General features: G+C 48.3%; 1 long non-coding RNA gene across 1 annotated transcript in view; it reads left to right on the top strand.

The window, feature by feature from the left end:
• Window positions 1-1,905: 1,905 nt before the first annotated feature.
• LOC147117305 (uncharacterized) overlaps window positions 1,906-20,824 on the top strand; it is a 34,842-nt gene continuing 15,923 nt past the window's right edge. The window contains exon 1 of the long non-coding RNA XR_015078284.1: window positions 1,906-2,054. This is a non-coding gene — a long non-coding RNA (uncharacterized LOC147117305). The remainder of the gene's footprint in view (window positions 2,055-20,824) is intronic.

Raw genomic sequence — 20,824 nt, 5'->3', positions numbered from 1 at the left:
AGGCCCAGGATCGGAATCCCACGCGGGTCCACAGCACAATGGCCGGCGCGCTAGGTAAGTGCAGGTCGGGGCTTGCACCCGCGGGAAGCCTCCGACCCGAATTTCTGGGCCAATTTTTGTTTAAAATATTTAATTTATTGTAATTTCAACTAATTTTAAAAATGTAATAAAAAAAAAAATTATTTAATGTTTTACAGTGTTTTTGGGGTGATCTCCATATATTTGACAGGTCTATCTGTCAAATGTATGAAGGGAGATTCCCTTCTTTGATTGGCTCCCCATGGCCCACGTGATCCCAGGGACGCTTGCGAACCGCATGCTCCTCTGGGATACGTGGGCCCTGCAGATTTCGAGTTGGAGAGGCCCAGGAGCAGAAGTATCTGGACCTCAGGAGCCCTCAGGTAAGTTCGTAGATTTTTTCCAGATCGGAGGCCTCCACACGCAGGAAGCCGCCGATCGGAAAATATGGCCCTTTGTGTTCAGCAGTGGTCCTCCTAATCTCCTGGATTATTGTAGAACTGCCTTCAGTTTCTCTCTCTTTCTGTCAGATCTTTCCTATTTAGAGCAGCATTTTTAATTGAGCGATCGGTATTACCTTAGAAACAAAGGAAACTTTAGGAATGGGGAAAGCTCATTTGGCCTAAGATGCCCATCCCTTTTTAGTTAGTTTCAACCCAATAATCCTGCTTGCTCACCATGTTTCTCATTCCGCTATTTCTCATTGAACCCAAATCCAGAGTTCCGGAATCCAGAATGTTCCAGACTCTGGGACGATTGGTGGCAGGGGTCCGGAATCCGTAAAATGTTCAGGAATCCGGACACCCTGAGGGAGGCTTACCAAAAACTGGAACCTGGGCCCAGGCATTTCCGGACTTGGCACGTGTTTCTGATGTCCGAAGTCCGGAAATATCGCAACCTGGGCTCGGGCGTTTCCGGACTTCGGACATCAGAAACACGTTCCAAAGTCCAGAAAAACCCGAAAACCGGCTCGGCCGCGGTCCTGAAGTTGCCGGATTCGGGAGGTTCTACTTGTATTTGCTTGAACGTCCTTCCTTGCTAACTTGTTCCTCATGTCAGTTGCCCTTTGGATTAAATAGTTCCTCTTGAATTCTCCATCTACTCCTAACTTTTAAATGATGTTACTAATTATTGAAAACTTTGCTAATGTGACCAATTTATCTGGACCAATTATATCAATCCTATTCATAATTTTGAAAACATCCTTGAGTCCTTAACTGGTATATATGTGTGCTGTGATGCAATTTGTTTTCCTAAAGCAGTTACAAGGAACATCTAAACTTTTTTTTAAAATCAGTTTTGTTTAGATAAAGTATCTGAGAGAAAGTGAACAAAATTGAATCAGATTAGTTAAATGCCAAAAGCAGTCTCTCTCTAAGAAAGCATGAAACCATTCTGTTATCATGTTAACTAGGACTATTTTATAAATACAATATTGGTACATGCCTGATAATTATTTTTAACAGTACAGGAGCAGGAGACTCCTTAGAAATAAATCAGGAGGGGCACTGAGTTTTGACAGTGTGATGACACAGTGTTAAGAGTCAACGCCCATGAGGGGAGCAGCGTGATGTGTTGTGGTCCACTGATATGGTTTTCAACTTACCCCAGTGACCACCAGCTATCACAAGAAGCTGAGCTGTAAACACTGTGCTATGTGATGACATAACAGTCTCAGTAATTGAGAAAAACAACAGTCCTTTGTTCTTAATATCAACAGAAAATGCTGGAAAAACTCAGCAGGTCAGGCAACATCCGTGGAGAGAAATTTGAGTTGACGTTACGGGTTTGACCCCAAACGTCAACTCAAATTTCTCTCCACGGATGTTGCCTGACCTGCTGAGTTTTTCCAGCATTTTCTGTTGTTATTTCGGATTTCCAACATCTGCAGTATTTTGCTATCGTACTAGTCCTTTGTTCTTATTCTTCAGCTGAGTATCCAGAGCAAGCTAGTGGAGATTGTGAAAAAAAGAAAATCTCAGGGCAGCTCCGAACTCAATCTTCCTGCTGCATCTCCAGCACTTCTGCTCCAAAAGGTTAGTCCTCTTCACCAACTGCGGATTTGTGGTTTTCCTCTTGGGGCATAGTTTAAACTATATTTTAATATGTTTATGTATATAGATATTATTCTCTAGTAAAACAAGAGTCTTCCTGTCAGCTAATCCCCATTACAATCCTGGTCAATGGCTTAAGGCTGAAATCCCCCTCCCCTTGTCACATGATATGGAACCACGTAAAAAATCTTGGCGGTCATAATTTATGATAATGAAAGATGGGAACTCCTTGTAAGGGGCCTAATGCCTATTTTGAGCTCATCCAAAACTCTGCTGCCTGTATCCTAACTCGCACCGAGTCCCGTTCACCCGTCTCCCCTGTGCTTGCTGACCTACATTGGCAACGCCTTGATTTTAAAATTCTCATCCTTGTATTCAAATACCTTCATGGCCACGCCCCTCCCTATCTCTGTAACCTCCTCAAGCCCTACAACCCTCCGAGATATCTGCGCTCCTCCAATTCTGGCCTCTTGTGCATCCCCGATTTTAATCGCTCCACCATTGGCAGTCATGCCATCAGCTGCCAAGGCCCTAAGCTCTGGAATTCCCTCCTGAAACCTCTTCGCCTCTCTACCTCTGTCTCCTCCTTTAAGACTCTCCTTAAAATCTACCTCTTTGACCAAGCTTTTGGTCATCTGTCCTAATATCTCCTTATGTGGCTTGGTGTCAAATTTTGTTTTTCTTTGGGACGTTTTACTAAGTTAAAGGTACTACATAAATGCAAGTTGTTGTTTAGGTGGCTGCCAGGGTCGCCTGAAAAATGCCCACACCCAATATTGGGTCGGACGTCTTTCTTGCATCCTAGGAACATGGCCCGTTGGGCCCCAAAATTGGCCCTCTTTACACCCGATTTATACCCAAAAAATGGCCACAACAAGGTCCAATTTCTTCCCCGTTATGTAATATCAACTGTTGAAAACTGTGTCCCTTCATTTGCGACTTGCATCCCATGATGATCTTTTGGACATTTGAAAGTTTAATCTTTAATTTATATTATAACCCTGACATCCATTTCTTGAGAATGTCTTTGGAAATGAACAGCTATTATATTTTAGTTAGATAACCTTGGCTCAGTGAGTAGCACTCTCGCCTCTGAGTCAGAAGGTTGTGGTTCAAGTCCCACCCTAGAGACTTGAGCACAAAATCTAGGCTAACACTCCTGACGAGCTACTGCACTGTTGGAGGTGCTGTCTTTCAAATGAGATGTCAAACCGTGGCCCCGTCTACCCTCTCAATGGGCGTAAAAGATCCCATGGTATTTTTCAAGGAAGAGCAGGGAAGTTCTCCCTGGTGTCCTGGCCAATATTTATCACTCAACCAACATCACTAAAACAGATTATTTGGTCATTATCACATTGCTGTTTGTGGGACTTTACAGTGCACATTCCTACAATACAACAGTGACTGCATTTCAAAAGTACTTAATTGGCTGTAAAACGCTTTGGAATGTCCTGAGGTTCTGAAAAGTGCTATAAACATTTTTCTTCAAAACTCCAAGTCATTACTATAAATATACAAAATAACAACAGAAAATGCTGGAAAAACTCAGCAGGTCAGGCAACATCCGTGGAGAGAAATTTGAGTTGACGTTTCGGGTTTGACCCTTCTTCAAAACTGGAGAGAAAAGGAACTAGATCGAAGGCAGGGCTGCGATCGGACAAAAGAATAAAAGAACCAAAAGAAGTAAAAGAGATTAGAAGCTAGACGAGATGGTAATAGGCTGGGATTAGGTGTAAAGTGTACTGGCAGGGCAAAAGATAGCTGCCAGGTGTGAGAGAGAAACAAAAGGAAAGGGGGGGGGGCAGGAAAGGAGTGGAAAAATATAAGTAAAAATGAAATAGGGGCCGAGGTTATGATCTGAAATTGTTGAACTCGATATTGAGACCGGAAGGCTGCAGAGTGCCTAATCGGAAGATGAGGTGCTGTTCCTCGAGTTTACGTTGAGCTTCCGTGGAACAGTACAAGAGGCCAAGGACGGTGAGGTCCGAGTGGGAATGGAGCGGTGAATTGAAATGACAGGCGACCGGAAGCTCGGGGTCACCCTTACGGACTGAACGGAGGTGTTCCGCAAAGCGGTCACCCAATCTGCGTTTGGTCTCCCCAATGTAGAGGAGACCGCATCGTGAGCAGCGAATACAGTATACTAGATTGCGAGAAGTACAAGTAAATCGCTGTTTCACCTGGAAGGGGTGTTTGGGGCCCTGGACAGTGGGGAGGGGGGAGGTATAGGGGCAGGTGTTACATCTCCTCCGCTTGCACGGGAAGGTGCCAGGCGAAGGGGAAGGGCTGTTTGGGGTGATAGAGGAGTGGACTAGGGTGTCTCGGAGAGAGCGGTCCCTGCGGAATGCTGAAAGGGGAGGGGAGGGGAAGATACGTTTGGTGGTGGGATCACTTTGGAGGTAGCGGAAATGCCGGAGGATGATCCGTTGAATGTGGAGGCTGGTGGGGTGAAAGGTGAGGACAAGGGGAACCCTATCGTGGTTCCGGGAGGGAGGGGCAGGGGTGAGGGCAGAGGTGCGGGAGATAGAACTGACACGGTCGAGGGCAGTGTCAACCACGGTAGAGGGGAATCCTGTATTTTGCTATCGTACTATAAATATACATATGCAGCAGATCATGCAGTCCTATATCAGTACTGCTGTTCGGATGCAAATTAGCTTGTACCTCACTGAGCTGACGTAGCTCAATAACATGAGGTCATCTCATTTAAATATTTTTCACAGTGCTTAGCACATTGTGTGTTGGGAACACCACAGGAATTGGGGGCTGGAATTTTGGGTATCAGCAACCATCAAATTGCTGCTGGCTCCTTTTAAACAGGTTTTTGTTTGCAAAAAATGTATAGGGCCCAATGACAACTTTGAAAGATTGTCCTTTGGAGGCCAAAGAGATGAGGCTCGAGAATGAAGTGCATCCATTTTGGAAGCAGAGGCTACCCAAGAGGAATACAGGAAACTTTGGTTTATCCGGAGGTTAACTGTCAATGCTTGAGCCACCGGCAAAAATCAGGAGCCGTTTCGTTCGTTTTTTTTTCTTTTCGTTGCTTTTTTTTCACCAGTCAGGCTCTGCAAGGTCTCGCTGAAGCTGTTGCTAAGCTACAGAGACGCTTGCAAGGTACAGCCGACTGTTTAGAAGCTGTTGCTAAGCAACAGGGTTTGTTGCCAGATACGGAGCTCAAAATCTCTGTATGTTTCAACATTAGCGCTGGTTTGTCCGGCAGTTTTGATGGGACGGCAACAGCTCGGTCCCGTCGGTGCCGGATAGCACAAAGTTTCCTGTATCATTTTTCAGTATATTTCTCTATCCACCGGGGAGAGTCAGAAACCAGCCTATGAAAGTGCATCTGATTCTTGATGGTTGAGAGGAGGGAACAGGTCTAGTCCCTGCTGTTCTAGTAACTGTTACGTATCCATTTTCCTTTGTAGTCTAGTAATGTTGGTGGATGTGGTTTATTGGTGGCATGATGGTGTAATGGTGTTTGCATCCAATCCTTTACTGGTGTAGTGATGAATACATCTTTATTGCTTTGGCTGTGCAAACACCAATATTTCTAGGTTCTAAGAAGAAGACCAAATGCTTAAAATGAGAGTGCTATCTCCACCAGGAGCAGCTCAGGCTGTTTCTAATAGCAGCATGCTTCAGTGACATCGCCTAGCAGCAGTGGAAATGAGAGCATTCAGCCAGCAGCTCTGAACCACTTTGGAGACTCAAACATGTCTGATATTTGCAACTCAATGCAACAGCCGGTATCTTTCAGAAGGACTCTTTCACAATCAGCTCATGTTATACTCATGGCAGGAGGCCTCTAATAGAACGTGTATGACTGTTGTAACCTCTGCAAATCTTAGTATGCTCAGATCTTTGAGTCATTTTTCCTGACATGATGACATTGTACGTTCATAGATGACATCATCGTATCGCACTGATCAGTTTCTCTATTTGCTTGCAAGCAAGAAAATAAAGCTCATCGTGCCTTTAGAAAACATTATGATTAAGTCAACATTTATTACACAGCCTTAGTGTTGATGTGAGGAGGTTTCCTTGTCTGGGTATCTATCAACAGCTAGCAAACGCTGTAGCTTCTGTCTAGCACTGACTTCAGATTTGTGAGCCATTTACCATGACATATTTCATATGGTGTCTGTCCAAAGTAATCAGTTCATTGCCTCAGCCCTGCTCCTTCCTGTGCCACTGGTGTGTAAATATTTGACAGCTCCCTTCCTAATCCATCAAACAGTAACCACAAGTGAAAAAGCACAGGAGCTCAGAGTTCTAATGGAATCATACGTACAGTTTAAAGTACCTGTTAATAGTTTCATCAACACCCAACCCGTTGGTGTATGCATACAACAGAAGGAGAGGACTGAAAGAGCTTCAACCCGCAGTAGGTTTTATACAAAGTGTTAGTATTTTTACTTCCTGAAAGATGACAGGCCACATATATTTGCAATTAAACAAACCTAGTGTTTTTTTTATAATCCATATTTTCACAAATCTAACAATTGCCTTCTTTTCTAAAACATTGTATAATGCATTTTGTGCTCATTAAGGTAAGGGATGCTGTTGTTGGTTAATGGAATAATTCCCGGGTTTATGCACAGTGTCAGAATTAAGGACTCACAGATTATGATTAGCACATATATGCTCCAATAATGAGGAAAACATTCGTCCAACACACTAAATTGTTAAAGGGCATATCACGGGAGCAAAGCTTCAGTCCAAAATATGTAAAGAACAGTAAAAATGTCATCGTAAATCAAGAGAAGCAAATGTGCTCATGTTGTCGTATGTGTTAGATGTAAAAATGATGATATTGTATAATTTTTAGGACGGAGGTGTAAGTTTTGTTTACAGTCTCCAGTAAACTGTTGATGTGCATCACACCAGTTTATACTTTGCTTTATAACAACCATCCATTTCCCGCCCTCCAGTAATGCACCAGGACCTCGGCGTTTCATGACAAACTTTGATTTGCAGTGGCTAATAGGGTCAGAACTTTTTTGTTTGGGAGATTTTGATGGAACAGGTGTCATCTGGGGTAATGAATTTTGGCTCCCAAACCACAGTGGAATCCATCACTTCTGGTATTTTTCTGAGGCGTGACTCCTCAGTATATCTTCAGACCCCCACATGACCAATTATATGTGTGACGATATCCTTCCCCTGATCAAATCAGCAGTACATTTCATTTTCAAACATCTTTAATTATGTGAATCGAAGATTTTGTATTGAATGACCACAGAGTAGATCTCCCTGCTAGCACTGTTGCTCCACCTACCGATCCACCTCAATTGTCCAAAAGGCCTTGCATTTATATAGCGCCTTTCACAACCTCAGGATATTCCAAAGTGCTTTACAGCCAATGAAGTACTTTTGAAATGTAGTCACTCTTGTAATGTAGGAAATGTGGGAGCCAATTTGTGCACAGCAAGCTCCCACAAACAGTTATGTGATAATGACCAGTTAATTTGTGATTAATGATGTTGATTGAGGGATAAATATTGGCCAGGGCACTGGGGATAACTCCCCTGCTCTTCTTCGAAATAGTGCCATGGGATTACATAGGGTATGTAACAAGCCATTCGGCCCAACCAATCCATGCCGGCATTTATGCTCCACTCGAGCCTCCTCCCGCCTTTCCTCATTTAAATCTATGAGCATAACCCTCTATTCCCTTAGAGTCATAGGGGGAAAAATTCGGTATCGCCCCATCTGGGACCCCATTATTGGCGGTGCGCAAAGTTTAGCGCCTGCCGCTAATTATCGCCTCCGACAGCAAACTTGGCTTTTATCGCCCCTGGAGGTGATTGGAGCGCTAAATGAGGCGCTTCACACCTGTCTTAAGGCGCAAAGGCCGAGGAGCGAGGCGCTACCTCAGAGCGCTGGCTAAGCAAGGAAGGGCAAATCCAAATTAACCTGCAAAGTGCTGCTCAGTACTCAAAACTCCTTCACACAGCGTTGAATCTCTCCAGAAGTCTCTCTCTCTCTCTCTCTCTCTCTGACTACGTGGTGCAAAAATGTCACCGACAAAAAAAGGCAGGAAGCGGTCGCCTTTAAATAGCGCTCCCCTAGTCCCTTTCTGACAGCAAAATGCTCCCCTCAACCTGTCGTTGCTAGCGGCAGGCGGTAAGGCAGGGGGCGCCACTTAATATCCGGTCCGGGGCGCTAACGGGGCGTTGCGCACTCGACTGACGTCACAATCTGCCGGCGCAGGAGATCGTGGCGGTAGTGTTTAGCGCCGCCGCAAAATGTCCAGTTAATTTTGCGAGCGGCACAAACATCGCCGCACCCAGGCGCTAGTTGCTTTGCGCCCCAATTGGCACCCTCTTAAGGCGCAAACAACTGCATTTTTCCCCCATAGAGTTATGCAGCACAGAAAGAGGCCCTTCGGCCCATCGTGTCCGCGTCGGCCATTGATATACCTATCAATTCATCCAATGAAAAGCGACGAGTTAAGAAAGTAACTATAGGTTTTTATTGGCTAAATAACAGAGCCCACCCTCGTGGGTGATCGGATACAACAAGGAGGAATGCCAGCCAGTTGACTACCTTTATACCTGGGCAGGTAGGTGGAGTCATGGGCGGAGTCAGCAGTGGTCAGCCCAGGTATAACAGCGTGACAAGAGGCGACCTCGTATAGTGATACAACAGTGTGAACAGTGCTAACCATAGAGTAACGATATAACAGTGATAACTATAGTGTAACGATAGTGAACGATAAAAGTGGTTTACCACATTCACCCCTTGTTTAGATTTGAGTCCGGCGGGGTGAAGTGTACTACCAGTTCTGGTATGTCAGTCTGTCCGGAGGCCTTGTAAGCCTGTCTGATCGTCGCAGCGGCGGTGCTGCATTATCCGGTGTTAATGCTGGTGTCTGCGTGGTCGGCGAAGGCTCGTGGGGTTCCGGCATGCCGTCTACCTGGGCTGGAATTGGGGGGGTGGTGGGGGGGGGTGAAGGTGGTGTCTCCGGAGTGCCCGAGGGTGCGAGGTCTCGTAAGGAGACTGTGTCCTCCCGCCCGTCTGGGTATGCCACATAGGCGTACTGGGGGTTGGCGTGCAGGAGGTCCACCCTCTCGACCAGGGGGTCCGTTTTATGGGCCCTCACGTGCTTTCGCAGCAAGACGGGCCCCGGAGAGGTCAGCCAGGTTGGTAGCGTGGTTCCCGTAGTCGACTTCCTGGGGAAAACAAACATTCGTTCATGGGGGGTGGTGTTAATGGCAGTGCAAAGTAGTGACCGGATGGAATGCAGCGCTGCCGGGAGGACTTCCTGCCAGCGGGAGGTTGGGAGGCCCTTAGACTTTAGGGCTAAGAGGACGGCCTTCCATACCGTCGCGTTCTCTCTTTCCACCTGGCCGTTCCCTCGGGGGTTGTAGCTGGTGGTCCTGCTTGCAGCAATACCTCTCGCTAGTAGGAACTGACGGAGTTCCTCGCTCATGAAGGAGGAGCCCCGGTCACTATGTATATAGTTTGGGAACCCGAACAAGGCGAAGAGGTCGTTCAGGCATTTGATGACCGTGGTACTGGTCATGTCTGGGCAGGGGAAGGCAAAGGGGAAACGGGAGTACTCATCAACAATGTTGAGGAAGTACACATTACGGTCAGAGGACGGGAGGGGCCCCTTAAAGTCGATGCTCAGGCGCTCGAAGGGGCGGGTGGCCTTGATCAGGCTTGCTCTGTCCGGCCTAAAGAAGTGCGGTTTGCACTCGGCACAGGTCTGGCAGTTCCTGGTCATGGTCCTGACCTCCTCGATGGAGTAGGGCAGGTTGCGGGCCTTAATGAAGTGGTAAAGTCTGGTGACCCCGGGGTGGCAGAGGTCGTTGTGGAGGGTCTGAAGTCTATCACTTTGCGCGCTGGCGCATGTAATTCGTGACAGAGCATCGGGGGGTTCGTTCAGCTTACCTGGCCGGTACAAGATATCATAATCATAGGTGGAGAGCTCGATTCTCCACCTCAAGATCTTGTCATTCTTGATTTTGCCCCTCAGCTTGTTATTAAACATAAAAGCGACCGAACGTTGGTCGGTGAGGAGGGTAAATCGTTTGCCTGCCAGGTAATGCCTCCAGCGTCGTACCGCCTCCACAATCGCCTGGGCCTCCTTCTCGACCGACGAGTGTCGGATCTCAGGGCCCTGTAGGGTCCTTGAGAAGAAGGCCACCGGTCTCCCCTCCTGGTTAAGGGTGGCGGCTAGGGCGAAGTCGGATGCATCGCTCTCGACTTGGAAGGGGATGGACTCATCCACTGCGTGCATTGTGGCCTTGGCAATGTCTCCCTTAATGAGGGAGAAGGCTGCGCACGCTTCCTCCGTAAGGGGGAAGGATGTGGACTTCATGAGGGGTCTGGCTTTGTCCGCATAATTGGGCACCCATTGGGCATAGTAGGCGAAGAGCCCCAGGGTTCTCTTCAGTGCCTTTGGACAGTGGGGGAGGGGTAGCTCCATGAGGGGGCGCATTCTTTCGGGGTCGGGGCCGATGACTCCGTTCTCTACTACACAGCCGAGGGTGGCAAGGCGCGAGGTGTTAAACACACATTTATCCTTATTGTAGGTGAGGTTCAGCCGTTGGGCCGTACGGAGGAATCTCTCCAGATTAACATCGTGGTCCTGCCGGTCGCGGCCGCAGATGGTGACGTTATCTAGATAGGGGACGTGGCGTGCAGCCCGTTCTGGTCAACCATCCGGTCCATCTCCCTTTGGAAGACCGAAACCCCGTTGGTGACGCCGAAGGGCACCCTAAGGAAGTGGTAGAGGTGGCCGTTCGCCTCGAAGGCTGTATACTGGCGATCCTCAGGGCGGATAGGGAGTTGGTGATAGGCCGACTTAAGGTCGATGGTGGAGAATACCCGGTACTGCGCAATCTGATTGACCATATCAGATATGCGGGGAAGGGGGTATGCGTCCAGCTGGGTGTACCTGTTTATGGTCTGGCTGTAGTCGATGACCAGGCGGTTTTTATTGCCGGTCTTAACGACCACGACCTGGGCACGCCAGGGGCTGGTGCTCCCCTCGATGATGCCCTCCTTCAGGAGACGCTGCACCTCAGAGCTAATGAAAGCTCTGTCCCCGGCGCTGTACCGCCTGCTCTTGGTAGCGACGGGTTTGCAGTCGGGGGTGAGGTTAGCGAACAGGGAAGGTGGCGGGACCTTGAGGGTGGATAGGCCGCAGGTGTTGCGCGGTGGGCGGTTTAAAATCTGCTGGTTATCGACTGTGAGTGGGGGGAGGGGTCCGCCGTATGCTAGCGTGACGCTTTGGAGGTGGGATTGGAAGTCTAGGCCTAGTAGGACGGCAGCGCATAGCTGGGGCAGGACGAGGAGTTTAAAATTTTTATACTCCGTGCCCTTAACCGACAGGGTCACAATGCAGTAGCCGCTGATGTCCGTGGCGTGGGACCTCGATGCCATCGAGATCCGGTTGCGCGTTGGCCGGACAGTGAGGGAGTAGTGGCTCACCGTGTCTGGGTGGATGAAACTCTCCGTGCTTCCGCTGTCGAACAGGCAGGTCGTGGCGTGGCCGTTCACTTTGATGTCCATCATGGACTTGGACAGGTGATGCGGGCGGGCTTGATCCAGTGTGACGGAGGCTAGTGTATAGCTGAGCGAGTCGCTGTAGTCTGCGGGTGAGGCGGTGGTCGGGTCTGGAGTCACGGTGACGGTCGAGCGTGGTGGGTAAAATGGCGGCGCCCACGAGGTAGGACAAAATGGCGGAGAAGATGGCTGCCCCCACAACTCACATGAGGCACTGCTGGTGTCGGTTGCCTGGATCAAAGATGGCCGCCCCATGACTCACATGTGGGGATGCTGGCCTCTGTGGCCTTGATGGAAGATGGCCGCCCCCACAGCTCGCATGAGGCACTGCTGGCCTCCGTTGATCCCCTTCTGCAGGCCTTTGCAAAGTGGCCTTTCTTCATGCATCTCGAGCAGGTCGCGTTTCTGGCTGGGCAGCGCGCCCTCGGGTGTTTCGCCTGGCCGCAGAAGAAGCAGCCAGCGGCCCGATCGCGGGGGTCCGATGTCGCAGCCGGTACCGGGGGTGGCGGTCCCGATCGGGTCCGGGACGCCGACGCTGAGGTAGGTCCCAGGGGGGGTGCTGCGGGGGGTATTGCGGTTGGGGTCGGTCCCAAGTCCCAGGGTCGCGAGTTACAGTACCTTGAATATGCCTCGAGGTCCCGATGGGCCACTTCTAGGGAGCGAGCGAGGGCTGCAGCTTTGTCCAGGTCGAGGTCCTTTGCTTCAAGTAGTCTTTGCCGTGAGTAGTCGGACCGCAGGCCTTTCACGAAGGCATCGCGGACGTTGTCTTCAGTATTTTCTGCCGCCGTTACCGCTTTAAAGTTACAGTCTCTGCCGAGTGCTTGTAGCACCCGTAAAAATTCATCCACAGGCTCTCCTGGCTGTTGCGGGCGGGATCTTAGGAGGTGTCTGGCATACATGGAATTTACCGGGCTCTGGTACTGTCGTTTCAGCCGGTTGATGGCGTCCTCGTATGTTTTAAGGTCCCGGATGAGTGCGAATACTTTAGGGCTCACTTGGGCGGTCAGAACTCTTAGCTTGGATTTCTGAGGCACGCCGGATTCTCCCAGGTAGGACTCGAAACAGCTCAGCCAGTGTTCGAAGTCGAGGGCTGAGTTTGCTGCCTGTGGGTTTAAATCCAGGTACGGTGGTCGGAGGGCTCGCAGCCAAGCCGGCTGCTGTGGCTGTTGTAGCTCGGCGTCTGACGGCTGCTGTGGCTGTTGTAGCTGGGCGTCTGGCTGGTCTGGCTCGGTAGACATTTTAAAATTTAGCCAATAAAATTGATATACCTATCAATTCATCCAATGAAAAGCGACGAGTTAAGAAAGTAACTATAGGTTTTTATTGGCTAAATAACAGAGCTCACCCTCGTGGGTGATCGGATACAACAAGGAGGAATGCCAGCCAGTCGACTACCTTTATACCTGGGCAGGTAGGTGGAGTCATGGGCGGAGTCAGCAGTGGTCAGCCCAGGTATAACAGCGTGACAAGAGGCGACCTCGTATAGTGATACAACAGTGTGAACAGTGCTAACCATAGAGTAACGATATAACAGTGATAACTATAGTGTAACGATAGTGAAGGATAAAAGTGGTTTACCACAGCCATCAAGCCCTATCTATTCTAATCCCATTTTCCAGCACTTGGTCCGTAGCCTTGTAAGCTAGGGCATTTCAAGTGCTCACCAAAATGCTTCTTGAATGTTGTGAGGGTTCCTGCCTCTACCACCCTTTCAGGCAGTGAGTTCCAGATTCCAACCACCCTCTGGGTGAAAAAGTTTTCCCTCAAATCCCCTCTAAACCTCCTGCCCCTTAGCTGGTTATTGACCCCTCTACCCTATCTATGCCCCTCATAATTTTGTACACCTCAATCAGGTCCCCCCTCAGCCTTCTCTGCTCTAAGGAAAACAACCCCAGCCTGTCCAGTCTCTCTTCATAGCTGAAACGCTCCAGCCCAGGTAACATCCTGGTGAATCTCCTCTGCACCCTCTCCAATGCAATCACATCCTTCCTATAGTGTGGCGACCAGAACTGCACACAGTATTCCAGCTGTGGCCTAACTAGCGTTTTGTATAGCTCCATCATAACCTCCCTGCTCTTATATTCTATGCCTCGGCTAATGAAGGCAAGTATCCCATATGCCTTTTTAACCACCTTATCTACCTGTCCTGCTGCCTTCAGGGATCTATGTACATGCACATCCACATCAATGGGGCTGTGGTGGAAAGGGTGGACAGCTTTAAGTTCCTCGGAGTCCACATCACGGAAGACCTCTCCTGGTCCCTCAATACCTCCTCACTGGTGAAGAAGGCCCAGCAGCACCTATATTTCCTAAGGAGGCTGAAGGGATGTAACCTGTCACCCCTGATCCTCTCTAACTTTTACCGCTGCACAATAGAGAGCATCCTGACGAACTGTATCACAGTATGGTATGGCAGCTGTAGCTACTATGACCGGAAAGCCCTGCAGCGGGTAGTCAAAACTGTCCAACGCATTACCGGCACCCGGCTACCGACCATAGAGCACATATACCAGAAACGCTGTTTACGGAGGTCACGGTCCATCATCAAAGACCCTACCCACCCCAGCCACAGTCTGTTCGCCCTCCTGCCATCTGGGAGATGCTACAGATGCATTCGCACCCGTACAACCCGATTTAGGAACAGCTTCTTTCCCAGGGCTGTCATCCTACTGAACTCCACAAATAAACTCTAAAGCCTGCACACCTGCCAATGCACTTTATTATGGTTATGTTTATGTTAATGTATTACAAGCCAAATGTATGTTGAATGTTTAAATGTCTTAATCTAAATGTACACTCTCGGGAGCCGCAAGCCTACATTTCGTTGTACTGCACTTGTGCACTAACAATGACAATAAAAGTTGATTTGATTTAGGGTCCTACCATTCATTGTGTATTCCCTTGCCTTGTTAGTCCTCCCAAAATGCATCACCTCACACTTTTCAGAGTTAAATTCCATTTGCCACTGTTCTGCTCATCTGTCCAACCCGCCTATATCGTCCTCTAGCCTGAGGTTTCCCTCCTCGCTATTTACCACTCCACCAATTTTCATGTCATCTGCGAACTTACTGATCATACTGTGGTGTATGTAACCTGTTCCACCTTAAGAGAACTTAAGCCTGTTCCACCTTAAGAGATGTACTACTTTCTCTGGCTGCTGTATACGTAATACCGGTGGTGACCACCGGTATATAAGTACTGTGTAGTGATATTGTATTTAGTATAGTCCTGACCTCCAACTAGTAAAGACCTGTTGAACTTTATTCTTGTAGTCTGTATCAGTAATTAATCTTAATACAACTGGAACACACAGACTTAACAGTGGCGACGAGTCCGATTCTTACCCTGCAGCAGTTTATATCCACGGCGGCTTCGTCCACAGAACGGGCGTCGAAGAGAGGCATCCACCCTCATCACCCTGCTGGAAGACACGTCGCGCGGCAGGCATCGAGAACCCGGAGTGCAGAAGACATCCTGAACTCGAAGCCTCCATCAGCGGCAGTCAGCTATCTTCTTTCTACCTCGGTGGTGGGTAAGCCGGTCAGCGACGCGAGCAGAAAGTCGGCCGCGTTGGCTGTACAGACGGGGGGAGGAAGACGGAGGAATAAGGGCGGTGAGATCGATCGCGACCGGAGATAAGGGCCGGGCCGCATTCGGGCCGAAAGGCGCAGCGCGGGGACATCGATCGCGGCTGGTGATAAGGGCCGGGCCGCTTTCGGGCCAAAAAGGCGCAGCGTCCGGGGCGACTGAAGGCGCGAGAGCCACGGTGAAGGCGAACGCAGCCGGTGCTAATAACCGGGCTGCAAGAAGGGCTGCGAGGCGCGACATCGGGGAAGCGTGAATGCCCGAGGGAGCCGCGGTGAAGCAGAGACAGCGTCGGGGGAGTTACTAACCGCTGGGAAAGGGGAGCAGCAGCGGCACGCCAAACGCCATTGCAGCCAGTGGGTGAAGACCGCCAAGCGCGGGAAAACCGCCATTTTGTAGGCGGAGGACGAAGACAAGAGCGGGAAGCCGCCATCTTGAGATAAAATAAATTGCAACGATGCCTAAACATGGGAACATTGAGACCTTTGATGGCGACATCGAAGATTGGGCCATGTATGTAGAACGCATACAAAATTATTGTAAAGCAAATAAAATCCCAGATGCAGAGAAAGCACTAACGTTATTGAACTTAATGGGTGCGAAGACATACGGGCAATTGAAACACCTTTTATCACCAGATGAACCGGCGGATAAGACGTTCGAGGAGATTGTTACTGTCCTGAAAAATCATCTAAACCCCACGCCGCTGATGCTGGCGGAACGATTTAAATTTTACAGCAGAAGGCAGCTGAAGGATGAAAGCAATGCTGAATATTTAATGGAATTGCGTAAGCTGGCAAAGTACTGTCAGTTTGGAGCGGGACTGACAGACGCGCTAAGAGATAAATTTGTGTGTGGATTATTAAAAGAAGATACACAAAAGTGACTGCTCGAGGAGAATGAGCTGACGCTTGAGAAAGCGGTCACTATGGCAGCAGCACACAAAGCCGCAGCGAGAGGCACGGCAGTAATGCAGCTACGGTCACCGGAACACAGTACAAATAAATTGGGTTTGAGTACTGTAAAATGTTATCGTTGTGGAAAGACAACACACGATCAGAACCAGTGTTGGTTTAAAAACCAAGAATGCAGAACGTGTGGCAGGCTTGGCCACATAGCTAAAGTATGCCGGTCAGGAAAGAAGACCAGCAGCAAAAAGTCACCGCAAGGAAAATACATAAAGGTGCACAAGGTGACAAAGACCAGTTCGAACGAACAGAAGCCAGATTCAGACGCTAGCAGTAATGAACTGGGTAGCTGAAGAGTACACAACGTTGGTAAGGATGCAGATCTCCAGACAATTTGGGTCACTCTTCAGATAGCAGGAGTCCAAGTAAAGATGGAATTGGACACTGGATCGGCATTGACGGTCATGAATAAGAAAGATTACAAAAGGTTATTCCAACATATTCCCCTACGGGATACGGAGATTATATTGAAAACATACACGGGGCAAAGAGTGTACCCCATCGGAAAGATAGAGGTAAAAGTGGTCCACAAGGGCGAAGAAAGCCAAGTAATGGACTTATATGTGCTACCTGAAGGAGGTCCACCACTACTGGGACGGGAGTGGATTAGGAAAATGAATATGGACTGGCACTCCTTAAAAGCACTAACGGTAGATTCCGGGGAAACAGATGTCAAACCTAAACGATTGTCCAAAATATTGGATGATGCTAAAGAGGTGTTCCAGCAAGGACTGGGAACACTGAAAGGAATTACGGCAAACATCAAGATTGATGAACATGCACAACCAAAATTTTTCAAAGCCAGACCGGTACCCTATGCAATACGACCTACTGTAGAAGCGGAACTGGAAGCGCTAGAACGTTCAGGTGTACTGTCTAAGGTAGATTGGAGTGAGTGGGCTACGCCCATTGTTCCCGTTATGAAACTTCCTTCAAGCAACAAGCCAGGAGATCCAGGGAAGGTTCGCATCTGTGGAGATTTCAAGATCACTGTTAATCCGGTGCTTCACACGGTGCAGTATCCGCTTCCGCGGATTGAGGATATTTTTGCTTCGTTGTCTGGCGGGAAACACTTCACCAAGATAGACCTGGCGCAGGCGTACTTGCAGATGGAGGTTGATGAAGAGTCACGCCAGTACCTCACAATCAACACGCATAGAGGTTTGTACCGGTATAATAGGCTGGTTTTTGGAGTGGCATCGGCTCTGGCAATTTGGCAGAGGGCCATGGAGCAGGTATTACAGGGAATTCCAGGCACACAATGTTACCTGGACGATATTCTGATTACAGGTGATGGTGATGAAGAACACCTCGCAAACTTGGAACTGGTGCTCAACAGACTGAAAGAGTATGGACTTAGAGTTAATCGGCAGAAATGTGAGTTCTTTCAGAAGCGGATCTCGTACTGTGGTCATGTCATTGACCGGGAGGGGCTTCATAAGTCTCCTGACAAGATAGAGGCAGTTGTAAAGGCTCCCGCTCCGGATAATGTCTCTCAGTTGAGGTCGTTTCTGGGATTGATTAACTATTACCATAAGTTTCTACCGAATCTATCCACGGTACTGCACCCGCTGAACGCTCTTTTACAGAAGGGGGTACCATGGGAATGGAGCGAAAACTGTAAGAAGGCATTTCGCAAAAGCAAAGAATTGATCACCTCAGAGGAAGTGTTGGCTCACTTCAACCCGACACTGCCTATTCGGTTGGCTTGTGATGCTTCTCCATATGGTATTGGGGCAGTACTCTCACACAAGTTGCCAAATGGCACGGAAAGGCCAGTCGCGTTTGCATCCAGATCATTGACCTCCGCTGAGCGCAACTATGCGCAGATCGATAGGGAGGCTCTCAGCCTTGTATGGGGAGTGAAGAAGTTTAATCATTACCTGCAGGGCCAAAAATTCACACTTCTGACAGACCATCAGCCGTTGGTATCGATTTTTAACCCTAAGAAGGGTGTTTCGGTGATGACAGCACAGCGACTCCAGAGATGGTCCCTTTTCCTAGGGGCACATCAATATCAAATAGAATTCAAAGGTACAAAGCAGCATGGCAATGCTGATGGGCTGTCGTGCCTGCCACTACCTGAAGCAGAAGAGACGACGAAAGTTGACCCTGTTGAGTTATTTCATTCGACCATCATCGAGTGTTTACCAGTCACCAATGCAAGTATTGAAAGAGAAACCAGGAACGACCCGACACTGTCCCGAGTTTACGAGGTGACAGTGAAGGGATGGCCAACACATGGTGATCCTCTGTTGCCGGCATTCTCGGCAAGGCGAGACCAGCTGTCCGTCTGCCATGGTACTTTGATGTACGGGACAAGAGTGATTATTCCTCCCAAGTTACGGGAAAGAGTTCTAAAGGAACTGCATGAAGGTCATCTGGGGGGAGTTAAGATGAAAAGTCTTGCTAGGGCTTATGTATGGTGGCCGGGCATTGACCAACAGATAGAGGAGTTGACAAAAAGCTGCGCTTCAGCCCCATGGCAACGCGTACATATTGACTTTGCTGGTCCATTCATGGACTCCATGTTCCTAATTGCGGTGGACGCACATTCCAAATGGCCAGAAGTGATCAAGATGAGTACCACTACTTCAGAAAAGACAATTGCGGTGTTAAGAACAATATTCACAAGGAACGGATTGCCAGAACAGATATGTTTGGACAACGGACCACAGTTCGTGTCGGAAGAATTCCAAAAATTCTTAAAGAAGAATGGGGTGAAACATTATACCTCTGCCCCATATCATCCGGCGACAAACGGGTTGGCCGAGAGATTTGTCCAAACATTCAAAAAGGCAATAAAGGCCATGAACGATGATCAGATTCCGTTACAACACAAGGTGGACAATTTCCTAATGGCATATCGAAACGCCGCTCATGCAGTGACTAACCAAAGTCCTGCCATGATGTTTTATAACAGGAGGTTGCGGTCCAGGTTGGACTTGTTAAAACCAAATGTGCGGAGGGAAGTGGAAAACAAACAGTTCCGGCATATTAATAACAAGTCCACTTGAAGTTTCGACGTAGGACAACCAGTGTTGGCAAGGGGCTATGGAAACGAAAAATGGCAGTCCGGAACAATTCGGGCCAGACAAGGACCTCTGATGTACACAGTAGATATTGGTAACAATGTGATAAGGCGTCATGCGGATCAACTGATAGAATCAAGAGCAAGGGTCGAACCCATGGTTGCGACAGAGACAACTGTGGAAGACGTTAATGAACCTGAAGCATCTACCTCGGCAGGGACTGCACCTGATGATGACGTCCAATACATAGGAAACCAACAAGAAGAGTCACCTCAGCAACAAGAATCAGAGACCACTGAAAGGCGTTATCCAAACCGAATCAGAAGGCCTCCTGAGAGACTGAACCTTTGAACTGTTTATACCTGAAGTTATATATGTTATTATGTTATGTTAATTGGGGATATGAATGTTAAGCTAAAAAGGGAGGATTGTGGTGTATGTAACCTGTTCCACCTTAAGAGAACTTAAGCCTGTTCCACCTTAAGAGATGTACTACTTTCTCTGGCTGCTGTATACGTAATACCGGTGGTGACCACCGGTATATAAGTACTGTGTAGTGATATTGTATTTAGTATAGTCCTGACCTCCAACTAGTAAAGACCTGTTGAACTTTATTCTTGTAGTCTGTGTCAGTAATTAATCTTAATACAACTGGAACACACAGACTTAACATATACCTCCTATCTAAATCATTAATGTACACTACAAACAGCAAGGGACCCAGCACCAATCCCTGCGGTACACCACTGGACACAAGCTTCCAGTCACAAAAACAACCTTCGACCATCACCCTCTGCCTTCTGCCACTAAACCAATTTTGGATCCAATGTGCAAAATTGCCCTGGATCCCATGGGCTCTTACCTTCTTGACCAGCCTCCCATGCGGGACTTTGTCAAAAGCCTTACTGAAGTCCATGTAGTCTACATCAATTGCACTACCCTCATCCATGCACCTAGTCACCCCCTCGAAAAATTCAATCAAATTGGTTAGACATGATCTCCCCCCTGACAAAGCCATACTGACTATTTTTGATTAATCCTTGCCTCTCCAAGTGGAGACTAATTCTGTCCCTCAGAATTTTTTCCAATAATTTCCCTACCACTGATGTTAGGCTCACTATCCTGTAATTCCCTAGTTTATCCCTACTACCCTTCTTGAATAATGGTACTACGTTAGCTGTCCTTCAGTCCTCTGGCACCTACCCTGTGTCCAGAGAGGATCTGAAAATTTGTGTCAGAGCCCCTGCAATCTCCTCCTTTGCCTCACACAGCAGCCTGGGATACGTCTCGTCTGGGCCTGGGGGTTTATCCACTTTTAAGCCCGCTAAAACCGCTAGTACCTCCTCCCTCTCAATACCAATTTGTTCAAGTATATCACAATCCCCCTGCCTGATTTCTATGTCTACATCGTCCTTCTCCATAGTGAACACAGATGGAAAATATTCATTTAAAACCTCCCCCACATCTTCCGGCTCTACACACAGATTGCCACTTTGGTCCCTAATGGGCCCTACTCTTCTCCTGGTTATCCTCTTGCCCTTAATATACTTATAAAACACCTTGGGATTTTCCTTTATTTTGCCCGCCAGTGTTCCTTCTCCCTCATATGCTTGTCTAGCCTCCCCTTAAATGCATCTATACTATTCGC

The sequence above is a fragment of the Somniosus microcephalus genome, chromosome 5, assembly GCF_052327205.1.
Source record: "Somniosus microcephalus isolate GS21.2 chromosome 5, FLI_Smic_1.0, whole genome shotgun sequence".
Lineage (NCBI taxonomy): Eukaryota > Metazoa > Chordata > Chondrichthyes > Squaliformes > Somniosidae > Somniosus > Somniosus microcephalus.
This window is presented reverse-complemented; position numbering and strand designations above follow the sequence as displayed.